Below are 9,221 nucleotides of genomic sequence, written 5' to 3' on the forward strand. Positions count from 1 at the left end.
GGAGAGTATTAGGGCAGAGCAGGTGTTCAGCTGATTTGTACCACTATCCCTAACATTTGTTTGCAATCCGTTCTGATATTGTTTGCATACAATCCCGTGTGTACTATATGCCTGTGGCTTTATTCCTCTAAATTCATGTATGTAAGCAGAAATAATTTCCATATGGATACTGTAACCCTGCTAGAGAAATTACACAGCTCTAAATGTGCGGCTACAAAAATACTCAAGGATAGAGGGTTTTGCTATCTGTTGTCAAGCAGCAACGAACAGATCAAAATTTTGTAGCTCTTTTAAACTTATCTCTTCACATGTAATCTGTAGGCCTTGTATCCATTCTACTACCTCATATTTTATAAAAAAAAGGTTCCCACAGAAACTGGCTTTTCCTGAATTTCCTGTTAAGTAGCTCCAAATAGTTAATTTGAGGTTAATTAACAAAGGAAAGTTGGAAGGGTTCCAAGTCTATATTCCTGGAAACTTGATTAGCAAGTCAGCAGAAAATTCAGTAAATAAACCTCTCCTTCACTCCACAATCTCAGAAAGAATTATAGAAAGCAGTATTAATAAAAAGTTTTGAACAAACTTTGAACCTGGAGTCTTTGTGACTAATTATTCAGCCTTCCTTGGATTTGTCTGGATAGCTGAATATCTACCTACCCAAGTCCTGAATTTTACCTTCAGTAGGTATCAGGGATATCAGGGTGGCATTTCAGGCCATGATAAAAATAACAAGCAACATAGAAACATCCTTTTCCCTTTCTTTGTGGGTACCCTGAGACTATTCTGATGGAATATTAACCTAAATGCAGTATTTTTGTCCAAGAGAGAGCAATGTATACTGATGTAATTTTTATCTTAGTGTTGCAACACTGTCTATAAAAAAACCCTCTTTGATTTATGCCAAAAATCACTGCAACTGCTACGAGTACCTGTTCTGAGGTCTGACCCCTGCTAAGGACTTGTCCTGACTGACCTCACCCCAGAATGTAATGAAACAGTTAATTCAGGTGAAGTCCATTTGGATATATATTTTTTTATGTACTCAGACTTCAGAAACAGTTTACTACTGTGTTTTAAGTACAAATTTACTCCTCCTTGTCTTCCTAAAAATAGAATTTATTTCTGTTTTGTTATTTTCAAACACTAATAAAATCATAACTGTCGGTTAGGATAAATGTGTTCCTGAGTTGTAAGAATGGCAACAGACCTTTTCAGCTCAAAAGAAAAAACACAGAAACAAGAAAAAGTGGTGCCTCTTGTCTCCTGTAGAAGTCTTGAGGCCTGGAACATTTTAGCATTAGATGGGATTAGTAGGGATTTATTTGTCCGAGTCTGCTGCTAGTGATTGCTTTCTTTGCTAGTGTTTATAACCTCCTGCGAATTTTGCCGTGCAGTTGTGTCACCTTTGCAGAGTATCTCTGAGCAAGATGAATTTTAGGATGACTCTTAAGTGACCATATCCAGGACTTCACAATATTTGAACCACAAAACCAGTTCAAAATGGGTCAAAGGAATAACATTTAGCACTGACATCTGCAGTCAGAGGTGATTGTTCCAAAAGAGGACTGCATTGCACCATAAAGTTATAGTTACAAGAATATAAAGAAAGCCTTTGTAAGTGGCAGAATTATTTTGTTATGGCTGCGTTGTGTGACACAGGTATTTTTGCAAATGTTAACCCACATTCAAATAAATGATTAGTGAGCACCAAACATTGTTACAGTGTTTCTGGCAGAAAATACAGTGGCTTTTCCCTTCTGGCAGGCACCTAATTCTGTTTCTATAGGGTACACTCTTAAGACTCCTACTCGAGATTTTTCATAAGTACCTATACTTACGGTTTCCTCCCACCCCCCCATACTCTATAGTTTAATGAATTAATTTGAAACTTACTGGTAGCTTCTTGTGTCTCTCAAATCTCCCCAGATGTACTATGGATATATGAAAAGCTCTGCTTGAAATAGTCCTAGAAAAAAAGACTATAGAAGAAACATTGGTCATCTAGCGCACCTTCGTATCTCAACCTAGTGTTAAAAAGCTCCAGTAAATCAGACTTCACAACCTGCTCTGGCAGGCCAACAGTAAGGAGAGAGAAGTACAGGAAAGAAGTTTCCTTGTTGCTGAACTAGTTAATTAAGATGACTGACTCAGTTTAAATATTTAAGAATGGAAATGTCCCTGTGTCAGATGGGGACTGATGAGGTGGGCCCTCTTGAACTGTTGTTTGACACACTGGGGGGTCTGGGATCTCCCTATCCTGCAGTGCTACTGTGGCACTGGGGAGAGGTTACCTTCAGGGCTACTGGTTTGGAAAAAGAGAAAGGGAACTCCTACATCCTCATGAAAGCATCACATTAACTACTTTTTTAGGGTGGTACTTGTATTTCATGTCTGACTTACCCCATCAAGATCTGCAGTCAATCTGTTACCAACTGATGGTAACTTGGGTGCTCACTGTGGGTTACAGTACTCCAGCCGAGACCTCGCCAGCCCTGAATCAACTGCGAGCTTTACTTCACATGTTTTACTGATGGCAATTCCCTTTATACTTCTCGGCACAATGTTTGCTTTTTTTGCAATAGTGCAACACCATTAACTCATGCTGGGTTTGCAATCCAATATAACCCCGTGTCCTTTCCTGCGGAGATGCAGGCTGAATGAGTTGGCAAGTCAAATTTGGCAGGGACACAAGGTTAGCTTTAAAAAAAGGCGAATTGTTTAATGATTTAAAAATAGAACTGAAGCATTTTTGAAATCTCTGTTATGTAAACATTTTACAGTAGTGTTAGCAATTCAGACTTGTGCTTGATAATTTGAAAATTAAATTAATTTTTTGATCATTGGGAAGCATTTTTAGTTAGTTTAGCTGAAGGAGAAGCAAAAATTAAACAGCACAGGCAGTAGAAGGTTATTGTTTAATTTTAATTTTGATAATTTTTGATTTGTAAAACTTGTTTGTAACACAAAGGTGGATTTTTTTTTTTTTTTATTTTACTTTAAACTAGATAATGCATTCCTGAAGTTAAGAGAGGAATCTGATGGTAGTTTTGAAATGCCCAAAGTGCCAGCACCCCGCGGGCACCGCCGGCCCTGCCTGTCCCTGCCCGCCCCAGGGCTCCCCCCACCCTGCCCACGGCCCAGGACCCCATTTCAGCCCCCTGGGGCCGTTGGTCCCTGCCCCAGCCACGGCACAGCAGTGCTGGTCCCCAGCTCTGCCACAGCCCTGCCTGTGCCTGGCCATGGGCCCCGCTGGCCTGGACCCTGACCACCCGCGGGCTGACCTCCCCGCCTGGCCTCAGCTGGCCTCCTCACTGTGGACTCACTCAGCCATCATGGGTCTGTATCTGGCCCTGGTTACCCTCATGGCCTGACCCTGCTTCACGGTCCCAGCTTGACCTCAGACCGGCCTCAGCACCGCAGCGGACCTCCTCCCTCACTGGGGGTGGTGGGACGGGCCCTGGCTGGTGAGACCCTGCCATGCCGGCCCACACGGGGAGCCCCCGGGCCCACCGGCCCCTGCCGTGCCCTGGCATGGCAGGCAGCTTCTGAGAAGGCAGAGCCAGGCTCTTGTCACAGATGGGGAGTGCAATGCCAAGAGGCAGCAGTAGCAAGGTGCACCTGGAGAACGTCCAGTTGGGCTTAAGGATGACATTTTCCACCAGAAGGGTGGTGAGCACTGGCACAGGCTGCCTAGAGAGGTCGAGGAGTTTCATGCCTGGAGATTTTCAAAACTTGACAAGACAAGGCCCTGAGCAGCCCAGTCTGGCTTTGAAGTTCAGCTTGTTTTGAACAGGAGGTTGGGCCGGATGACCTTCAGACGTCCTTTCCAACCTGGACTGTTATGTGATTCTGTGGGTAGTACACTGCTGAGAATGACAAATTCTCTGAACATGCAGGCATTTCTACAGGAATTTCATTACAGCCACAAAAGGCTGTTCTTCCTCATGAATTCACCAACTTTCTGTGATCTTGCTCTTCTATTTCTGTCTCTTTTTCTGCTTAGACATATATCTGTTTGGCTAGTGGGATTTTCACCCAGAAGAACTGTCTTCATACCCCTCACACTTTACCCCTTTCTTGCAAGGATTTTATCCTACATGCCTTAAATCTAATTAAACTGTTCAACAACTGGTGGTAAATATCTTAAGACTCCACGATTTTGGAATCTGACATCGGATTCATAGAAATACTAAAATTATTTCAGTATAACATATACATAAAATATATATAAATATAATAAACCAGTAAAAATGCCTGTTGCAATTTTTATTAGTTGACATTGCATAGTCCAGATGTTGCAGGAAAAAAGCCGTACCTGGCCAACACATGTTGTTGGATGTGTTGAAGCACTGTGAGAGAATACCCACATGTACATGGTACCATTAGCAACTTCCATCAGCTCTGAGACCACTGTAAAGTAGGGAGAAAGACACGTAGAAGTAGTTGCACGTAGTTACACGTAGAAGTAGAATGCCTGTATAGCCATTCATTTGTGCTGCACAGTATGCCTGGGGTAGAATGAGAATCAAATTCTCCCACATCCCAGTGTTACTGTTTTGACTTGTAGACCGCAGTCCTTCTTATTATACTAAATCTAGCACAAGGCAAATAAAATAGATATGCTTCAGGCCAGCATGTCCTCAGAAGATATTCTGGCCCAATTTATGATTCAATGAGATTAAATAATGCTCAAAGTAAGCATCCAAACTTTTTTCAGTATTTGTCCAAATAGTGCAGAGATTCCTAAGAATTTTCCCATTTCTAAAAAAAAAAAAAAAAAAAGATAATAATTCAAACTGCAGAGGCCTAACTATTCACTGCTTTAGTTGTCACACAAGAACAGATCTAATGTGAGAAATAATAGATTTGCAAAGCTGATCTAAAATGCTTCTATTTTGAATATAGAAACACTCTGGAGTGACTTAAATGACCTACATAAAGGCATGGAAAATCCCTTCTCTTCAAACTATACAAAATGTTTGAAGCAAATCTTCCTTGAAATATCCTTTTTAAATTAATTTCCTGAATTGGCTGGTCATGAGGAATGTAAAATATTTCCAGATTCCCAAACCTGCTTATCTGAAAGATATGAAATCTTGATAGGGCTATCTTTTCATCACTAATGCAAATGCCTTCATTTAACACTACACATAGTTTTAGAAATTTAGATGTGCACACATATTTCCATCTCAGATATTTTAGAAATAATATGTGGAAGAATGTTTCAGATTACTAGAATTAAAACTTTTTAGACTGTTTGGTTAAGTGTCCCAGAACAGATTTTTTTTGGCTTCATTTTAGTTGTGCTAACAATGAATTTGGAGTTGAGGATTATTCAATGCCAAAATGAAATTACTATGACTTTATGGTATGATTTGTATCTTAATACTGGGAGTTCACTGTCTTGCTAGGATTTAGAAAAAGGCCCCAAACAGCATTTTTACTTAAATTAGTGTATCAGCTGTATGTTCCAGCAATAAGAGTGGTAACTCTGCAAGACTCCTTCCATTGTTTATAAAAATGGGGTGAATTCTTTCAGCTCTGCCAATTGCAGACATAATTCCAAACAACTTCAGCACCTTTAGGATAATTTTGGAATAGTATTAGTGAGTGCATGTCCATTGTTTCCTTCCATTTGCACCATGGTTTTGTTTGGCACAGTAATTTTAATGGTTTAGCAACTGACAAAGCATGCTCAGAAATTTTCCTCTTTTAACTCCTCCCTCTCCTATACAATGGCAGATGATTTGGGGAGCCTGTAAAGGGCTTTTTTTTTTCCACATGCTAATTACCATAAATATTTTGGAGATTGTCCCACAAACTCCATTTTGTTTTCCAAACCATTAGCAATGTTAAAAACAAACCTTCTGACAAAAATGTTGGCAGAAGCTCAAGCACAACTCCTAGTTCATCAGAAACCCTTCCCTATGCAAAGGAAGCTGTGTGGGGTCCATTACATGCAGTTCACTTGCCAAAGCACAGGATGTTTAGCGCATGAGATTCCAGCCGTGCTTAGGGTTTTTTATAGACAAATCATTTAGACAAGACCGATTAAAAGTTAAAATCAGCTAAATCAGCAAGGAAGAAGAATGAGGCAAAAGTTTTTGAGATAATGAATTGCTACCGCTCTGCTTTAACAGGAGTCTGTAGACTAGGTACAAGGAATCATGGGCATTGAGGGCTATGATGCCTGGTTTGTAAATATCTGTAAAAGGCCTAGACAGCTTCAACATGGGTACAAAACATAAGGGAAAAATAATATTGTTTATCATTGTACCAAGCTTAGCACCTAAAAGAGACCGCTTGAGTAAGGGCTCGTGAGTAGTCCCCAGAGATTATTCTTTTCAGTTCACTCTTCACTAGAGGATAAAGAAGAGCATTTCTGTCCAACCACTTTTGAGGTCATTCTCAACCTTGTGATTACTCAGGTAGTAGCAGTCAATGTCCCATGCATTTATTCACTGATAGATTGTTCACCTTGTCATCCAAAGAGCCATTCTATACAGCTCTATAGAGGCCCTCAGAGGTCTGGATACTATAGCTCCTATGCAGTGGTTATGCATACCCTAAATTCTTAATATGGAGCTAACAAGCATCTAACAAAGATAAACAAAGCTGTATTCCTACACAGATAACAATAACTTGCCATACCAAAAATCCAAAAGGATGCCGTGTTTCTAAGACAATATTTTGAAGATGAACTAACCTGGTTATTTTGAGTTTTGACAATATTTTCCAAATAGCATTATGTCCTTTTACAATGTTAAGATTATTTCTTCTGAAACTTAATTTGTAAAAATGTCTAATATTACTTTCTGTCATGCCAAAGAAAGGAAATAACAGACTTTGTTTAAGCAGCAAATTTTCTGATTTAAAGTGGTCATGCACAAGATAATTCACCATTACTGTGGATTTTCAGTTACAGGGCAATGATGACAGGGTTTCAGAAATAATGTGGCGTTGTTGCCTGTGCATAGCAATTAGTTAGTGGCCTAGTTCAGATGAGAGTTTCAGTGTTTTATAAAATGTCCAAAGAATAGCTGTCCCAGTTAACATAATTAACTGCAAGGGACAGTTGAAGGGCGCAGTTTATTTATTTCAGGAAACATTACTCAAAAATTAAGTAAATTCAGGCTATAAACAAGGTCTAGGGAGAAATATGAGTAAATGGGAAATTCTAGGTAGAGTACATGGAGTGGACTGATAAAAACATTGCTATACAGCACTAGATATCTTACCTGGCAAATAATCAGATGTCTTCTTGCCTAAGTTTGTGAGCTGCTTTATTGATTCATATTTGTAAGAAGCAAGAAGATATTTCCTGAAGAAAAACATTACTCAAAACATGTTTAAGACTATTTATATAAAATTAAAAAAAAAAAAAATTAAAATCCCTAAAATGGTTTAATCCTATCAGGAGAGAACAGTCTAAATAAAGCTACATACCACTACTTGTTACCCTATCCTACCATTACTGCTTGTAGAGTCCTCATAACTCTTTAAGGAATGTTCACACCATGGATTTCCCATATGTCATTACCCAAAATCTCTAAATCTCCATTAAAAACAGAATGTTATTTATTTTCAGCAAATCCTGTCTCTATATAGCCCATGCAGTCTGTGCTGCAACATGCCTCAAAAGGAAGGCACTGCTAGGGGAACGAGAACAGCAGAGGCACTGCTGAAACCAAGTACCTTTAAGAGTACCCTTTAAGCTCCCACACCATTATATACCAACATTAAGGAATCTTATTATCCTCCATCACTCTGTGTTGCCAGACTGTAAGCACAGAAAGCATCTTTTCAGGATTAACTGCCTGGGCTCAGCCTAGCTGGGACCGTAATATCAGGTCTACAGCCACAGAACCACAGCATGCAAAACCACTTGCAACTAAGTGTTTGCAACTAAGTGAAACTAAGCCTTGCATAGGTGTAGGGCTCTGTGTGCCACGATCTTATGGACAATATTAACCACAGTGATCAGTATCCAAATTATTCTGTGGGCAGTAAAATCTTACATTCAGTTTGGCTAATGTACAAGCATAAATTATGAGAACTGTCATACTTGGTTTGACCAAAGGGCCATCTATCACAATATCCTGTTTTTAAGATCAACAGGTAGTGGTTTCTTTGGGAAAGATCATAACAAACAGCATTCCTTGGCATCCCCTCTCAGTTCATGGCAATAACTTGCAGGGACTAGGGACTTCCTGAGCCAGAGTTTACAAACAGACCACTACATCTAATAGGCATGGATTTTGTCTGATTCTTTTTTGAACCCCTATGCTTTGTACAATATCCTGGTGAGATGTGTTTCATAATTAACAATGAATTGTTTCAAAATCTATGGTGGTGTGTGTTCTCAGCTCTCATCTGATAATTTTGTTGGATGACCCCTACTTTTGTAGTATGAGAAATGATAAATAATCATTACCTATTTATATTCTTCACAACCATCAAAACATAGAGAACTGTGTTTTCTCCCACTGTAGGAGTTTCTTCTCCAAACTGAAGTCTTAAACTATTTAAATCTTTCTTTTATACCTCAGCCCACCCTCTATACTTTCTCTAGTTTTTGCTAAAACTCTTTGGAGTTGAGATGACTGCTAATGCAGACAGTGGCCAAGATGGAAGTGTACTACGTATTACTTTATACAACATCACAGTCATAGTCTGTCTTTCATTTTCAGTTTCTGTGTATAAATAGTTTCTGAATCTGTATTCACTTTTTTTACTGCCTCTTAAATTCTGTGCCAGTTTTCAGAGAATTATCTACAATGACTAAGTGGCCTCATTCCTAAGTGGTCTTAAGTAAATTAGAGTAATCCATTGTGTGTGTGTAATATTTAGATTAAATATAATCTGCCATTTCATTGCCCACTCACTTGGTATTGCAAGGACTTTTGAAACTGCATCTCACTCCACCTCCCTCCTGCAGCTGTGAGTGTACAGTCAGACTTTCTTTTGCCAAGCCCTCTGACATAAGGACATAGTTTCATGAGTCAGAAAAGACAAGACTTTCTCAAAATCCTGATATCATGCATCTTTTCTGTAGTTCTTGGAGTGGTTCTCATGAACTTGCCCTGATGGTGAACAAATGCTGCAGGTGACATTATTTGTGGTAACTGAACTACAGGTACAAGTATTATCCTTGTTCACTACAAAGTGTGAGCTCCCCATTCTCTGAAAGCCAGAACTTGTCCTATGTCTGATGCCCATAA

The sequence above is a fragment of the Mycteria americana genome, chromosome 3 (genome assembly GCF_035582795.1).
Source record: "Mycteria americana isolate JAX WOST 10 ecotype Jacksonville Zoo and Gardens chromosome 3, USCA_MyAme_1.0, whole genome shotgun sequence".
Taxonomy (NCBI): domain Eukaryota; kingdom Metazoa; phylum Chordata; class Aves; order Ciconiiformes; family Ciconiidae; genus Mycteria; species Mycteria americana.